The sequence below is a fragment of the Schistocerca gregaria genome, chromosome 2 (assembly GCF_023897955.1).
Source record: "Schistocerca gregaria isolate iqSchGreg1 chromosome 2, iqSchGreg1.2, whole genome shotgun sequence".
Lineage (NCBI taxonomy): Eukaryota > Metazoa > Arthropoda > Insecta > Orthoptera > Acrididae > Schistocerca > Schistocerca gregaria.
The window spans coordinates 796,942,553-796,960,519 of NC_064921.1; the positions used below are offsets into that span (position 1 = coordinate 796,942,553).

The 17,967-nt window shown below is 38.1% G+C and overlaps 1 long non-coding RNA gene across 1 annotated transcript in view; it reads right to left on the reverse strand.

Annotated features, from left to right (window-relative positions):
* The window catches only part of LOC126335074 (uncharacterized), an 89,048-nt gene that overhangs the window by 49,064 nt on the left and 22,017 nt on the right, over positions 1-17,967 (reverse strand). The gene's annotated exons all lie outside the window — the stretch shown is intronic.

The following is a 17,967-nucleotide window of genomic DNA, read 5'->3' on the forward strand; positions in this document are numbered from 1 at the left end:
CAGTAACCTCAGCATAAATGTAATGCAAAATTTGGAAACAAACCAGAATTCACTTTTACTTGTTGAAAGGTTTAACTGAATTTAAGCGAATGAATAAATGATTGACTTTTTACATAAAAACAATAAAATCTATACTGAGCTAGCAGACATCACTCACTACGCTAAATACAGACTAAATGAAATTGTGCAATCTTAATTTGTGCTGTATCTTTAGTTATTAGTTTTGCCAGTGATATTTTACCTTACTTCAAGTAACTGAAGTTAATATTCAAAATTGCAAATTAGTTAAGCCTCTATTATGCAATACAAGAATGAACAGTTACTGAGGCAGCAAAATTTAGATCGAAACTGGTCATTACCAAACAAACAAAACTGGCAGCCAATAGTTAATCAATTTTCACACTTTTATGACACTTGGTGATTGCATGGAAAAGAAAGGGACCTTGCTTGGTAATAATGACTGAGGACAATGACAACACAAATGCCCTACAACTCTTAACTGTTGCAGGTAATTATACAAGAAAGTTAGTCATCAAAGTTTGTTAAAGAAATGCCAGGGTTAATGCCTATACAGTGTTAGTTTTACTCTGTCAGTTAACAGTCTTACAATGTTGTAGCTATGTCGATGAGAAAGAATGTAGCTGATGACAGTGCTGTTGGTAGGGAACCACGAGTTGTCTCCAGAGTCATGGATAGTTATGGGACAGGAGGCAATACTTTAAATGCGAACATTTTTGGTTAGGCTTTACTGTGACTTTTATTGATATTAAGTGAAACAACAAGTTTAGTGTTACCAGTCATTATTAATTTATCACCATGAAGCGTATCAAAGGTTTAAACCTCCACCATGAGGTGGATTTACATTTGTTAATATGACATTTGTGTGTGTGTGTGTGTGTGTGTGTGTGTGTGTGTGTGTGTGTGTGTGCGTGTGTTAGGATTTTTTGAAGAAACTTGTGGCAGTGCCTAGTAGAGAAACCAATACACTATTTCAGAACATTGTTTTCGCTTCCTTTTGAAAAAAAATCAAACGTATATCTAATGGTAAACATAAAAGAAGTAAAATAAAGTACCCCAGTGGTCACAGGTTCCTTTCGCTCTCATAACACATCACATGTACACTGTCATACTTCGTAAACAAGTATGGAGACAGGAAACTATTGGGTGCAAGGATCGTATAGCAGAAGAGATAACATTGTAGCAACATACAAAGAATGTACATAGTAACAACATTATAAATATGGATTTGGAGGCATTTGTTTTGAGGTGTCGAATAAATGAGTTGGAATAAATACTTCAGGTTGTATATAAATCCGAATTTGAAAAGTTAAAATAGCTTAAACTTCATACTCATTTATACAATCAGTTGAAATGTTAAAATAGCTTACACTTCGTACTTGTTTACACAATCAGGTGCAATGTTGCAAACTTTAAGTACAATAATCATATTGGCTACAGTGGTAAAATTATACATAAATAACAATTTTGATTGGGATTTATAGACAGATATGAAAGGCAGAGGGAGAGGAAGAGAAAGAGAAAGTGAGAGGGAGAGAGATGGTGGAAAGAGTGATTGTATGAGAGCAAACATTACATGGCAAGGGATCTTAAGATTATATCTGTTACATGTAATAACTGCCTAAAGGTTGAAATAATACATTGGTTAACGCTTTAAAATATGCAGATGGATTTACAATTTGTATATATATATAGTTTCAAGCTGACAAGCGGTAAAAGCTGTAAAAGCTGTTGGTGTGATGATATATATGTATATGAGGTCAATTTCTTGTGCTCCCAGCAGCTGTCATAGTAATATAACTAAATATTTATACTGTCATCTTTTTGGTGTGAATTTTAGGTTTTCATTGGAGTTGTTGAATAACTGGTTCAACTCACCGATATCTTTAGTGCCTTTGATTCAAATGATGGCATCATCTACATATCTGAAATAGTAGATGATATTTTTGAGGAGGTGGTGACTGGAATTCAGGATTTTGTCTTCTAAGTTACTTATAAATATTTCTGCTAGCAATCCAGGAAGATTCAAGCCCATTGCCAGACCACCTGCTTGTTTGTGATTTTATTTTTAAGTTTAAAATAGTTGTGTGAAAGTATGAAGTCAAAAAGGTGAGATATTTATAAGTAACTTGAAAGACCAAATCCTGAATTCCAATCATCACCTCAAAAATTCATCTACTAATACATATGTGTAGATAGTACCATCATTTTAATCAAAGACACTAAAGATGACATCACTGAGTTGAACCAATTATTCAACAGCTTCGAACAGTTGACAGTATAAATTTCTTATACCTTACCATTAGAATAAAGAATAACAGATATCAGTTTGAAATTTATCAGACGCCTACCACAACACACACTACAGTCCACGTCTCCTCTAGTCACCCCACAGCCAACAAACTGGCAGCATTCCAGTACATGATCAATAAAGCTATCCAACTACCATTCTCTGAAGACAAATGCGATCAAGAAATTGAAATAATAAAACAAACAGCTATTGCAAATGATTATAACTGCTCCATAGTAGACACCCTTAAATACACAACAATGACAAAGCAAACACAACACAAAAAACAAAAAGAAAATAACATCTTTCATACAATCCTCTTTCTAGGTAACATTTCATATCAGATTGCCAGTGCCTTCAAACTAAAAGGCATAAGCACATCCTTTACCACAGACAATAAGATTTGACATAAGCTACACCACAACATCAGCACACGAAACCCACTTCATCACACAGACATGTACAAAATTGCATGTTTGAACAGTGATTGATTCTACGTAAGCCAGACAGGCAGATCATTTGAGATTAGATTCAAAGAACACACAGCAGCACTAAAAACCAAAAAAATACCACACACCAGCGAAGCCACCCACTTGCATGAAACGGAAAACACCATGTTAACAACACGAGTATATTTTAAAGCATTAACTAATGTATTACTCCAACCTTTAGGCAGTTATTACATGTAACAGTTATAATCTTAAGACCACTTACCATGTAAAGTTTGCTGTCATACAATCACTCTTTCCACTATCTCTCTCCCTCTTCACTTTCTCTTCCTCTCCCTCTGCCTCCAGACTATCATATCTACCAATTAATCTCAATCAGAATTAACATGTATGTATAATTTTACTGCTGTAGCAAATATGATTATTGTACTTAAAGTTTACAACATATCACTTGATTGTACAAACAAATTTGAAGTTTAATCTATTTTAACTTTATACCTGTTTGTATATACGAATATGAAGTTTAAGTTACTTTACTTGTCAAAATCGGATTTATATATCACCTGAAGTATTTATTTCAAAGCATTTATTTGACACTTCAAAACAAACACCTCCACAGTGTTGTTGCTACGTGCATTCTTTGTACTTTGCTATAATGTTATCTCTTCTACAATCCTTGCACCAAATAGTTTCCAGACGCCATATTTGTTTACGAAGTATGGCAGTGAAAGGAACCTGTGAGCACTGGAGGTACTTTGTTTTAATTTTTTATGTTTACCATTAGATATACATTTAATTTTTTGCCAATAGAAACAGAATACCATGTTCTAAAATAGTGTATTGTTTTCTCCACTAGACAGTGCCACAAATTCCTCCAAAAATCGTAACACAACACACACACACACACACACACACAAATGTTATACTAACAAATGTAAATCCACCTGATGATGGAGGTTTCAGCCTTCAAGACGCTTTCTGGTGATAAATAAATAGTGACTGCACAGGCAATAGTAAGAACTGCAGCTTCTTCCGTGTGTCCACACCGACTGTGCTCTCAATACTGACATGTTAATAAAGTTCGTAAACCTACACTGGCATTATCATAACTGCACACTGTGTCTTCAGGAGCGCCTAACAAACACTTCCACACTCTATCAAGACTCAAGCTGCCGCTTTAATCTCTGTTCGTTGCGCAACAGAGTGTCTTCTTACACAAAGATAAGAAGCAGCACACCTACTGCTATTTCGTTGTTGCTATCGATACATTGAAACACAGTTCCCTAGGCAATTACCCAACTATTTACAATATTTACATTATAATTAAATCAATTATATACATTCACAAATAAATAAACTATTACATCGTTTATGTATTAAATATACACTCCTGGAAATTGAAATAAGAACACCGTGAATTCATTGTCCCAGGAAGGGGAAACTTTATTGACACATTCCTGGGGTCAGATACATCACATGATCACACTGACAGAACCACAGGCACATAGGCACAGGCAACAGAGCATGCACAATGTCGGCACTAGTACAGTGTATATCCACCTTTCGCAGCAATGCAGGCTGCTATTCTCCCATGGAGACGATCATAGAGATGCTGGATGTAGTCCTGTGGAACGGCTTGCTATGCCATTTCCACCTGGCGCCTCAGTTGGACCAGCGTTCGTGCTGGACGTGCAGACCGCGTGAGACGACGCTTCATCCAGTCCCAAACATGCTCAATGGGAGACAGATCCGGAGATCTTGCTGGCCAGGGTAGTTGACTTACACCTTCTAGAGCACGTTGGGTGGCACGGGATACATGCGGACGTGCATTGTCCTGTTGGAACAGCAAGTTCCCTTGCCGGTCTAGGAATGGTAGAACGATGGGTTCGATGACGGTTTGGATGTACCGTGCACTATTCAGTGTCCCCTCGACGATCACCAGCGGTGTACGGCCAGTGTAGGAGATCGCTCCCCACACTATGATGCCGGGTGTTGGCCTTGTGTGCCTCGGTCGTATGCAGTCCTGATTGTGGCGCTCACCTGCACGGCGCCAAACACGCATGCGACCATCATTGGCATCACGGCAGAAGCGACTCTCATCGCTGAAGACGACACGTCTCCATTCGTCCCTCCATTCACGCCTGTCGCGACACCACTGGAGGCGGGCTGCACGATGTTGGGGCGTGAGCGGAAGACGGCCTAATGGTGTGCGGGACCGTAGCCCAGCTTCATGGAGACGGTTGCGAATGGTCCTCGCCGATACCCCAGGAACAACAGTGTCCCTAATTTGCTGGGAAGTGGCGGTGCGGTCCCCTACGGCACTGCGTAGGATCCTACGGTCTTGGGGGGCATCCGTGCGTCGCTGCGGTCCGGTCCCAGGTCGACGGGCACGTGCACCTTCCGCCGACCACTGGCGACAACATCGATGTACTGTGGAGACCTCACGCCCCACGTGTTGAGCAATTCGGGGGTACGTCCACCCTGCCTCCCGCATGCCCACTATACGCCCTCGCTCAGAGTCCGTCAACTGCACATACGGTTCACGTCCACGCTGTCGCGGCATGCTACCAGTGTTAAAGACTGCGATGGAGCTCCGTATGCCACGGCAAACTGGCTGACAATGACGGCGGCGGTGCACAAATGCTGCGCAGCTAGCGCCATTCGACGGCCAACACCGCGGTTCCTGGTGTGTCCGCTGTGCCGTGCATGTGATCATTGCTTGTACAGCCCTCTCGCAGTGTCCAGAGCAAGTATGGTGGGTCTGACACACCGGTGTCAATGTGTTCTTTTTTCTATTTCCAGGAGTGTAGTTCCTGTAATAAAGCTTACAGATTCAGAAATAGCAGTGCATTACAAGTTATCAGCATGGTGCAAAAGTTATTTCATCTGCACTGTCGATGTTGCAAAATGTAGAAACATACCTATCAACATTTGTTTATTTTGCGCAACTCGTTCTTGGTATTGTGATTTTTTTCCTTTATCGTATTAAGACCTGATATTCATTTCACTGTATTTGCTCATCTCTTACCTACATTAATATTTACATATACATGCTACGTTTATTTAACTTGTTGTTGACAAGTTCTGTAATGTCAATTTCAGTTTGGTTTGTAGTGAATCGAAGTTGATGTTTCAATGACTTATTGCTCATTGTACTATGCTGAGCATATTGAATGTACTCTCACAAATATGTGTCAATTTGAAAAATAATTTAATGTTAAGAGCCAATTCAATGAGCTTTGGATACTGATGATGTGGAAGGATGTCAAACAATGTGGCATCTCTTACCATTGCAGATAGCATGAAGAGATCATCACTTCTAACGCTCACAAGCGTCTTTTTCATTGAATTATTAAAGAAAATATGATCCAATGATAGAGATATAAATTCTATAAAATTACAATGAAACTCTTCAAGGCTTGAACAATAATGGAAATAAATCTCATTTAACTGGAATTTAAACAATATCAGTTTAGACTGGAAACAATAATATCCGCCAACATATCAGAAATAGTGTGTTCCCTTTATTGTAAGACTATTTTCAAATTATTTAAGTGATTTGTAAAATCAGTTAGGAGTGCTAAATCTGATAAACAAATGGAATACTTCAGTTTATTTTCAAATTCTGTGGTATCCTGTTTTACTTGTATATTCGAAAACTTGAAAAGTTCTCTTGTAATAGCAAATAAAAAAAAGAAGCTAAACATTTTCCTGCAATAAGTCAGCGGATTTCGGATTGAGGAAGTATGTCTCTCTATCCTTCGTCAGCTCCTTCCAATACCTCTTCAAATTTTCTGTAAGATGATAATAGGTTTCCTCTATGTATTACTAGTATATTCGAAATTTTACATTACATTACATTCACTGTTGACAGCTTCCTGATACTTTTCCCACTTAGTGCTTTGTGATCAATAATTCAATAAAAAGTTAAACAATTCATCCCGTTTTTTTCCCTTTATTGACCAATGAAGCCATTTTAACTATCGAACATAACTGATGCACTATCTATACAAACTATAGATCATTTTAGAAAACCTCCAGTTACCTCAAACTTTTTAGCAGCATTAAAAATATCCAAACCTTTTGTTCCAAGTAACAGAATTAAAGTGGTTAAATCTCTATGTAGTGCAGACCAGCAAACGAACAGTGGGCTGTAGTGAAACCATGTTGTTGTTGTTGTTGTTGTCTTCAGTCCTGAGACTGGTTTGATGCAGCTCTCCATGCTACTCTATCCTGTGCAAGCTGCTTCATCTCCCAGTACCTACTGCAACCTACTTCCTTCTGAATCTGCTTAGTGTACTCATCTCTCGGTCTCCCTCTACGATTTTTACCCTCCACGCTACCCTCCAATGCTAAATTTGTGATCCCTTGATGCCTCAAAACATGTCCTACCAATCGATCCCTTCTTCTAGTCAAGTTGTGCCACAAACTTCTCTTTTCCCCAATCCTATTCAATACCTCCTCATTAGTTACGTGATCTATCCACCTTATCTTCAGTATTCTTCTGTAGCACCACATTTCGAAAGCTTCTATTCTCTTCTTGTCCAAACTAGTTATCGTCCATGTTTCACTTCCATACATGGCTACACTCCAAACAAATACTTTCAGAAACGACTTCCTGATACATAAATCTATATTCGATGTTAACAAATTTCTCTTCTTCAGAAACGCTTTCCTTCCCATTGCCAGTCTACATTTTATATCCTCTCTACTTCGACCATCATCAGTTATTTTACTTCCTAAATAGCAAAACTCCTTTACTACTTTAAGTGTCTCATTTCCTAATCTAATTCCCTCAGCATCCCCCGATTTAATTTGACTACATTCCATTATCCTCGTTTTGCTTTTGTTAATGTTCATCTTATATCCTCCTTTCAAGACACTGTCCATTCCGTTCAACTGCTCTTCCAAGTCCTTTGCCGTCTCTGACAGAATTACAATGTCATCGGCGAACCTCAAAGTTTTTACTTCGTCTCCATGAATTTTAATACCTACTCCAAATTTTTCTTTTGTTTCCTTTACTGCTTGCTCAATATACAGATTGAATAACATCGGGGAGAGGCTACAACCCTGTCTCACTCCTTTCCCAACCACTGCTTCCCTTTCATGCCCCTCGACTCTTATTACTGCCATCTGGTTTCTGTACAAATTATAAATAGCCTTTCGCTCCCTGTATTTTACCCCTGCCACCTTTAGAATTTGAAAAAGAGTATTCCAGTCAACATTGTCAAAAGCTTTCTCTAAGTCTACAAATGCTAGAAACGTAGGTTTGCCTTTTCTTAATCTTTCTTCTAAGATAATTCGTAAGGTCAGTATTGCCTCACGTGTTCCAACATTTCGACGGAATCCAAACTGATCCTCCCCGAGGTCTGCATCTACCAGTTTTTCCATTCGTCTGTAAAGAATTCGCGTTAGTATTTTGCAGCCGTGGCTTATTAAACTGATAGTTCGGTAATTTTCACATCTGTCAGCACCTGCTTTCTTTGGGATTGGAATTATTATATTCTTCTTGAAGTCTGAGGGTATTTCGCCTGTCTCATACATCTTGCTCACCAGCTGGTAGAGTTTTGTCATGACTGGCTCTCCCAAGGCCGTCAGTAGTTCTAATGGAATGTTGTCTACTCCGGGGGCCTTGTTTCGACTCAGGTCTTTCAGTGCTCTGTCAAACTCTTCACGCAGTATCGTATCTCCCATTTCGTCTTCATCTACATCCTCTTCTATTTCCATAATATTGTCCTCAAGTACATCGCCCTTGTATAAGCCTTCTATATACTCCTTCCACCTTTCTGCCTTCCCTTCTTTGCTTAGAACTGGGCTGCCATCTGAGCTCTTGATATTCATACACGTGGTTCTCTTCTCTCCAAAGGTCTCTTTAATTTTCCTGTAGGCAGTATCTATCTTACCCCTAGTGAGATAAGCTTCTACATCCTTACATTTGTCCTCTAGCCATCCCTGTTTAGCCATTTTGCACTTCCTGTCGATCTCATTTTTGAGACGTTTGTATTCCTTTTTGCCTGCTTCATTTAATGCATTTTTATATTTTCTCCTTTCATCAATTAAATTCAATATTTCTTCTGGTGGCATCATATTTGGAGGAAGAAGCACTCGCTAGAGGGGATGTGTGATGAGTCACACTTTGCCAGGCCTTGTATAAACTGTTTACTTTGTACTAGTAATATTACTTAAGATGTGTCTGGTTAGGGAGTGATAGGTCTTTATTCATCTCAGTTAGCAGATTGATATGTGGGTCAGATTCTAATGCTAGTGTTTGTTTTTGCTGGTTGTATTTCATTTTCTTGGAAAGGAAAGGGACCCTGCTTGATAACAATGACAACACGTCAGGAGTGGTGAGCAGCTACCACATTGCTAAAGACATAGAGAAGGCAACCAAGCACTTGTGTGGGGCAGGTAGACCATTTTAATACGCTGAGGGAGGAGAGGGGTCAGATTCAAAGGGCATGGTGTGCTAATTTTATCATGTTTTGTAAAACTTCATAATATCTCCAAAATTGCTGTTTATTGAAAGCATTAATGTATGTTTTCATTTTGCGCTTTTGGAGTGTGTAACTGTTGCTTATGTGAAGCACAAGGAAGGGACTTAAATGTTCAAAAATTTCAAATACTTTTTTTTAATTTGTTGATTTTCTTTTTCTTTTGTATGATACGCTACTTTTCAAAGTATGATGTGTACCGCATGAATTTTTCAGTGTTATTCCATGGTATTTATGAAATATGTTTCTTTGCACTGATTTTTGTGGCGACCTATCTGCAACAGGCCAAATTATAAGTAATGATGATGATGAGGCCCATACTCCAAGGAGCATAGTGCTCAATGTGGGAGACCTGCACCGTCAACTAGGCAAGATCCTAGTGGAGGTGGTTTGCCATTGCCTTCCTCTGACCGAAATGGAGATGAATGATGATGATGATGACCCAACCGGGTATCGAACCTGGGACCCCATGCGCGGGAAACTAGAATGCTACTGCAAGGCCACAAGCTGTGGGCATAAGTGAGTTGTGGACGATAGTGAAACAAGGGAAGTGATTGTCTCTCATATGAATCTTTGCATGTAATATTACTACAGTATGGTTATGTGTGATTTTGTAATACCTTTGTAGTTGATATCTTTTGGGAATGTCTTTGGCGTCACACACCTTCAGCGTATGTGTAATGTCAATATTTTTTTTTACTTTTAAGAGAGACAGAATGTGTTGTAAAGTGAAGACAGTGTGGATTGTCAGAAACAAATTTTGTCATAAAGTTTGTATTATTATTTCGAATTGTGGTGCGAATTTGTGTTGACATAAGTTGAACTATAAAGAAGTAGCATTGAAATTTAATGTTTATGCTTGATTATTGAATGATGTAAAAAGAGCCGAGTGAATGATGGGCAATGGAATAATATTTGAAGGGCAGTGAGCTAGCTACAATCCTAACTGGCTAGTTCCAAGACATACCATTTACTGATGAGTTTTGTTACTTTTATGCAGCATGGACCATATATTACCATTATGAGAATATTAATGTCTCTTTACTGTTTTCTGCCATACTGGCTTTGACCATTTTGTTTTGAGAAGTGAACAGTGAATACTTCATACGACTAGTCTATTTGCAGCTCATGCTGAGAAACATGTAGGATCTAATGTATTATGTGCTTAAGTGTATAATAATGTTAACTGATTTACATTGTATTACTTCTTCTTTGTAGACAATAATTTAAAAATTGGTTTCAGTGCATATGGACAGCACTTAATAAATCCTTAGTACAATAAATAAGCATTTGTCTCAGCTGCAGATAATGTTACTTCTTCTTCCTTAGTTTTCATATCTAACTTCTCCACAGTAAAGTCTTATTTCATTTCATGTGCACCACACAAGAGGACATGTGACAATAAAAACATAATAAATACTCATTGCCAAATTATTCTTAGTTTCATGTTGTATTGCAACATGTTCACAAAATACTGCACAATTTCCACTTGAGATGATTCCGGGTGGCAAAATTCGTATAAAAAGTCTTAATGTAGACTTCATTTCAATATAAAACTTGTCAACTATTCTTCCAAACTTTTGACATAATTGTCTCAAAAATATTTTCTTTAATAATTGGATAGCCAAATGTTTACTCTCGCCAAATTACCAGCTATACTTATAGATCATTGAGACAGTGCAATATCCTAAATTTTGAAGTTGTAGGACATTCACTTAGTAAGTAAGGCTTTCTTAATAATTGTCACATTCCATAATATGTATTATTAGTATTTCTATTTGATATTTATTAATATCTGCAGTCAGTATTTGTGTGTCACATCTTGTAATAATCTTCGGCTATACGTGTATATACCATACAAATACATGCCAGTGAGAATGCCTTGCATTTCCCTGGCTACGAGGCACTGGACCACCGTAGTCCAAAGCCACAAAATCCTAAAGTGATTCTGGTACTATTAAATATTATTCACAACTGAAGTAACCTCTCTCAATCTGTGACATATAACTGTTTTCTTTATTGTACTAAACATAAACTTTAAATAGTAATAGACTTGCTGTAGTATACAGCTCTTTGGACCAAAATATACTATTCATATGTATACTATTCATATGTTATCAACAACAATGCATAATGAAGTCCCAGTTCCAATTCGTGTAGCAGCAACACAAGAGATCGTTAATTGCAGAAGACAGCAACTTATCTTCAGTAATCTCTTAGTAACAGGAACATACTTACCTGCCAGTAGTTAGTGTAAATAGTAAGTTGTTAGTAATAACAGACGAAGATATAGTGTCAATAATAACTGAAGTTAGCAAATTCTCAATAACAGCTATCACTGGTAAAATATCAGTCCTAACGAGAGGTGGTAAATTCTCAGTACTAACTGAAGCTATTAGTTCATCAGTAGTAAGTGACAACTGCGACTGATCAGTTTTAACAGAAGATGAGCCACTATCTGTGAGAGTAAGATGGCAGACAACGCTAATAGCGAGCTTTAGCTCTTCAAATACAGTTTAAGTTTCACAGTTTGAAAAATATATGTAAGACGTGGAAATCTCGGACGTGGAAATCTCGGTATGTAGAGTGATTGTAAGTGTCACATTATCAACAGTATAGCAGAAGAAAGAATAGTATAAGTTGCAATACAAACCAAGGCGGCAACTGCAAAAGTAATCCGTCGAATAGTGTTAAAACTGTGAATATGAGTGAGTAATTAGTAGTAATGTCATCAAATCAGTGTGACAGGAAATGCATTTATCGTTCTAATGACCCAAAAAGTAGATTTGGGAAACAATGTTACAGTCTCAGGGACGAATTTAATTCAAAACATAGTTGTGCACCATCAACATCGTAGTGTGAACAGTCTAGAAATATGACATAAATAACAAATCAAAACTACTGGTATTGCAAAAAACAATTTACAAAAGTTCGCGGGCAAGTGCATGACGTGCTTCGGTAGCTCAGTTGGTAGAGCACTTGCCCGCGAAAGGCTAAGGTCCGGAGTTCGAGTCTCGGTCGGGCACACAGTTTTAATCTGCCAGAAAGTTTCATATCAGCGCACACTCCGCTGCAGAGTGAAAATCTCATTCTAAGTTACAAAAGGTGTGATCTGCATAAAGTGCAGAGTGGTACACCATTACAGTTTTAGTGGCGCTAACCGAAGCCAAAAAGTCTGGCTGTGTCGAAAGTGTTACAGAAAAGAATGAAGCCTACAATCTTGACATAAATGAACTATTTTCGCGGTTACTTGAGATACAGAGCCTAAAAGGTAAATATCATACGTTGGTGAAGATTAACCAGTGTTTAAATGCAGAAATCGAAAGATTTTAAAGAATCCATGTTCGATATACACGAGAAGATAAACAGTAAAGATTATAAAGACGAAATAATAGTTTTTCTGTTAGGAAAAGTTCGTGATTTACATCACAAAAACAATGCAGTTAGCACTCCAGAACCCACAACAACTAATTTATTTGTAGGTTGTTCTTAGCAGCGTATTATTGACAGTTACCAATAAGTTGGAGGACAAATGTACAACTTTTAGCTTTTTTTAATTTTTGAGTCCTTTTTTACATTGTGTTACAGCTATTTAACACTGGGACTCAAGATAATGCTATTGGCATTGGTAGGGTAAATGTATAATCTCAGTTTTGCGTTCTGAATCTGTGTATTACAGAAGCTCATACGCTTGTGTAATAATAAATGTATTTACATACAGTTCTTTTAGTAGTGGAATCTACTGAACCAGTTTCTGTCGTTGTTGAAGCACAGAAAAGTTTTGCATTTTTGGCTCAGAACAAAAGTATTGTTTATTGCAAATTTTGCACCTTTCTCTTGTGTTATTCCACTGAGGAAAGTAGTCAATTTTGTCCTTTTGGCATTCTGGCACTATAGTTACTGTAGTAGCATGTTCCTTGAATTTTCTGGACATATCTTCAATACTTGGAAGCCCCTCTTGAACTTTCATTGTCCAGCAGATATCAATGCACTTACAAGATTAGCTTGAAACTATCAGAGAGAAACATCATCAGTAAACACTTCCGGGCTAAATTGCCGTGGTCAATCTGTAGAACTTCTTCTCCCTGACGTTTCGTTCTCAACTACGGAGAACATCTTCAGAGGTGAGTCGACGACTCGGAAGATGTTCTCTGTAGTTGAGAACGAAACGTCAGGGAGAAGAAGTGCTATAGATCGACCATGGCAATTTAGCCCGGAAGTGTTTACTGACGAAGACGCCGGCCGTGAAAGCCTATATGGGAGAGAGAAACATGTTTTTCATACAGGGCCTTGCAATTTTCTCTGTATTTCAGCCAGCTATTGACAACAGCTGTTGTTATCGTGTGGCAGAAGATATACAAATACCATCTTCTGGATTTTGTGTGATATTTGCATAGTGATGTCAACATATCATAAAGATCTACTCCTCCCATGTTACAATTGTAAATTTGAACAATGGATGCTCTTGGGACAAGAATATGCTCTTTCTTATTCCTATCCCATCTTTGTGCCATGTCCTTTAGCTCTACATCTGTTAGTGAAGATAACAATGTAACATATATGTTATCACACCAATTCACAAATGACGAACTTGCTGTGGTGTGAACTTGTGAAGCTGTAGTACTGTGTCCTTGAGCTTTCATCTGCTTTTCGTAAGGGAGAGTACATTGTTTGAATCTTCCAACTCTTATTGACACAATGTAAAGAAATTGTTTGCATAAATCCTCAAAAAGCGTTTGTTTTCCAATGCTGCAGTTAGCTTCATCACAACATTGCAACCAAGAAGACCTTTCCCAAGTACGTGCTTTGTTGCCTTGAAAGCTGCACATCGGTAAACATCAAAATCATACAGATATCCTGAGGAACCAGCTCTAGCTCACATTTTGAATCCACTTCATGGTGCCTTTTGTATATATTGTGAAACTCTGCATCCTTTGAAAGGGATCGTTATTTTGTCAACACACTGATTCTGTTCAGACAGTTTTTTCAAGCAAGTTTGTGAGAACAAAGTAAGCCAAGGGTGAATTTTTTGTAGCTTATCTTCTTTCTGTGTTAGTTCAATAACAATAAGATCGTTCTGTAAATGCAACAGAGATACTAGTTTCTGAAAGCGGCTTTGAGCCATTATATCAGAAACTAGATTATATGCCATATGTTTTTTTCCAATAACATCGCATACTTGGCATTTGAGCTAAGCCCATTCACAAAGAAATACCTAAAATCTGCTATCATAATGTTAATAGTTGTACCCAATTACCGAACAGTATAAATATTATTTTGTTCAACACTTGAGTGGCAGCATTTCATGTGTCACAAGAGATCTGAAGTACTGCAAATTGGTCAACACTTCTTCAGGTTCGTCTTCTGGTAGCTGCACAAATGGATGAATTTCTGGAGTAAAGTCACCATTGATCCATGACAATTCTGTATCTTCTGGAACATCCTCAGGATTTACTGAATCAAAAACAACCAACTCTTGCAACACCTCTGAAGTAGAAGTTTGTCTGCTGTCATGATATGTGCTACCATTAATCGAAATTTCATCATCATCAAGGTCAAAAAAGTCGTTCTCATCGGGATTATTTAGAATCTCAAGAATGTCATCAATCATTACTGTAAGTAATAGAAAATGCCTACACGTCACAATATGAACATTCATAAACATAACCCTAAATGCCATTGTTACATATACATGGCATGAGTTCATTTCAATATTCCTGGGATATTTTAATACGCAAAACCAAAAGAATACAAAGAATTGGTTCACTAGCACTTATAAAGAGAAACTATTTAATATATACTGATTAAAAACATATTGTCCACTCAAAGAGAGGAGCCCACACACCTTGCACGAAATGATGGCCGACCAACTTCTGCCCTGGAGCACATGACAAGCTACAAACATGGTCAAAGATAATATTTCTGTAGTAGTTCCAATTTTTCCTCACAAAATGCGCAGCTTGGGCTGTACAAATGTGTAACAGTGATCATTGGTGAACTAGAACTGGCTAAAGACCAGTAAAACCCATGTAAAACGTATGTTTATATATATATATATATATATATATATATATATATATATATATATATATATATATATATATGATGTTTCGTTGGGTGGCCTTGATGCATTCCCCGAGAGAGACATTATTGCCTTCAGGACATGGAGTATTGGTGAGGTACCTAATAGGAATTACGGTACTTCTTATCTTGTGAGTGACAAACCGTTATCTCTTCGTACGAGGAATAGACGGCGTGTTACTGCCAGCGAGGGGATTTATATTTGGGTCAAAGTTGAAGGCTCGTTTCAAAATAGATTTGATTTGCAGGGTGATATATGTATTTATTATCATAGTTGAATAAAGTTTTTCCTTTCCTTTTTCCTTATAAAAAAAACCTACCCATTGATCTTGCCAAAAGCCGAGAAGCGATTCTTCTTGGTGTTTTAGCTCTCAGTGGCACTCTGGGATGCTCTCTGTGTGAGGCACCTCTGGGCATCTCTGTGAGCCGCAGCGCGTGAGTTGCGCATGCGCAGTACTGCGCTGTAGTGCCCACCGGTGGTGGGGATGGAGGGGAAGTGTGGAGTGGGGGGCCCCTCCCCAGCCTGCCGGGCAATCGCTCCAAACCGGAAGTGAGATAAGCGCGCTATATAAGTCGTGTTTCCGGTAAGATGGAGTCATTCGTCGCGCGGGTGCTATATATAGAGGGTTAAGCAGTGTAAATCCCCATTATTCAGTATTCGATAATTTGACACAGAGGATGGTCAATCATAAACGTCTGCAGCAAAAAGCAGAAGGTACACACATAGTTTTAAGTGTGCATTAAAGCAGCCAAAATAAGAGTCTGTGCGACAACAATGGACATGGACTCACTGACTTTCCACTAAATTATCACAATTTAAATGTCATCTCTAACTTAAAACCAGGGACACCCATGCATGAAACTGTTAAGAAGTTAGCACTGCACCAGATACCCAGTGTCATGTTATTATTCGTGGTGACAGTTATGTTTATGGCCATGAATTGAACACTTGCTGTTAACAGATTGAAGGATGCACTGCATACAGTAAACAACGAAAGTGTAATTATTATAGGAACACTACATAGATACGGTATAATACCGTCTTCTCGTATAAACCGCGACATTGCCAGAGTAAACAGCCAGTTTCGTAAACAGGAAAATAAATTTTCTTGTTGTGGGATTCCTGAATAAGCAATGCTTCAAAAGATGGAATATGAACTTAAATATTCGCGGAAAAGAACTCCTCTGCTGTAAGATTAATTAAATAATCAAATTTATGTGCACAAGTAAAGATATAATGTCGGCTACTGTATCAACTAAAAACATTGAAATTAGTCAATCAGTTGCAGCAGATTCTAAACAAAATCTAACACTCCATCAGAAAAGCAACCACAACAGCAATGCCTGCACCAATACTATCACTCATGGCACCAGAAGATAATTCCCCAGAATTAGCAATGAGCTCTCATGAATCAGAAAAAATCACAACAATATCAGCAGTAAGCAGTCCAATAAGAGCTCAAACAACAGCAACAACAATAATCCAGAAGGAGAAAATAACTGCTCAAACAACAACAGCGACACCACCAACAAATAATCTAGCAGGAAAAGCAATAATTAATCCAGCACCAAGACAGTCAACACCAGCTTCACAGTAACCTTCACCTGTTTCAGCACTCAGCTCTCCACTAACTGCAACATTCCCAGTAATAGCAGTGTCACCCAATCAAAAAACAACATTGACAACAGCAGACGTTATTCCTTTGTCAACAAAATCAACAGTAAAATCAGTTCCAGCCACCCCATCAGCAACCAAATTACCTCAAAGACTTTGTAGTGCCAAACAGAGGATCCCACATATCTTGCACTAAATGATGCCAAACAACCTAAGGAAAACAGAGACAAGTATGTTCTCACTCATAATCAACAATTTTATATCAAAATGCACAGGGCTTATGTAGTAAGCTAGGTGAACTAGAAGTCTTGTTAAGTGACAGTCTAAGTCAAATATATGATGACACTTCCTGTCAAATGAAAACTGTGTGTCAAACTGAGACTCGAAGTAGTGATGATCTTTGCCTTTCATGGGCATGTGGTCTGCTGACTGAACTAGTCAAGCACGACTCATGTCTAATCCTCACAGCTTTATTTCCACCTTCCAAACTTGTCAAAAGTTCTCCTGCGAAACTTGAGGGACTAGCACTTCTGGAAGAACGGATGTTGCAGAGACATGGCTTAGCCACAGCGTGGCGGATGTTTCCAGAATGGAATTTTCACTCTACAGCAGAATGTGTGGTGATATGAAATTTGCTCGCAAAAGGCAAAGGTCCCGAGTTCGAGTCTCGATCTGGCACACAGCTTTAATCTGCCAGAAAGTTTCATATCAGTGCACACGCCACTGCAGAGAAAATTTCATTCTGCAAATATCTGTTATTTGCGTAAGTAAACGTTAGTTACATGAATCACAAATATGTACACAACCTCTTCCCAGTTTTTAAACCATTAGTAACTTTTGCAAAGAAAAGCACAAATGTCGAGGTCTGAATATTTATGTAAAAGAAAATCTCAGTTCTAAAATGAAGCTAAGCAATGTTAAGTGTCTAGAAAAGGAATTTGAATATTATGTCTGTGAAATGACATACTGTGGTGTTATAATAGGTCACCCTCTGGAAATATTCCCTTATTTTTTAAAAAAATA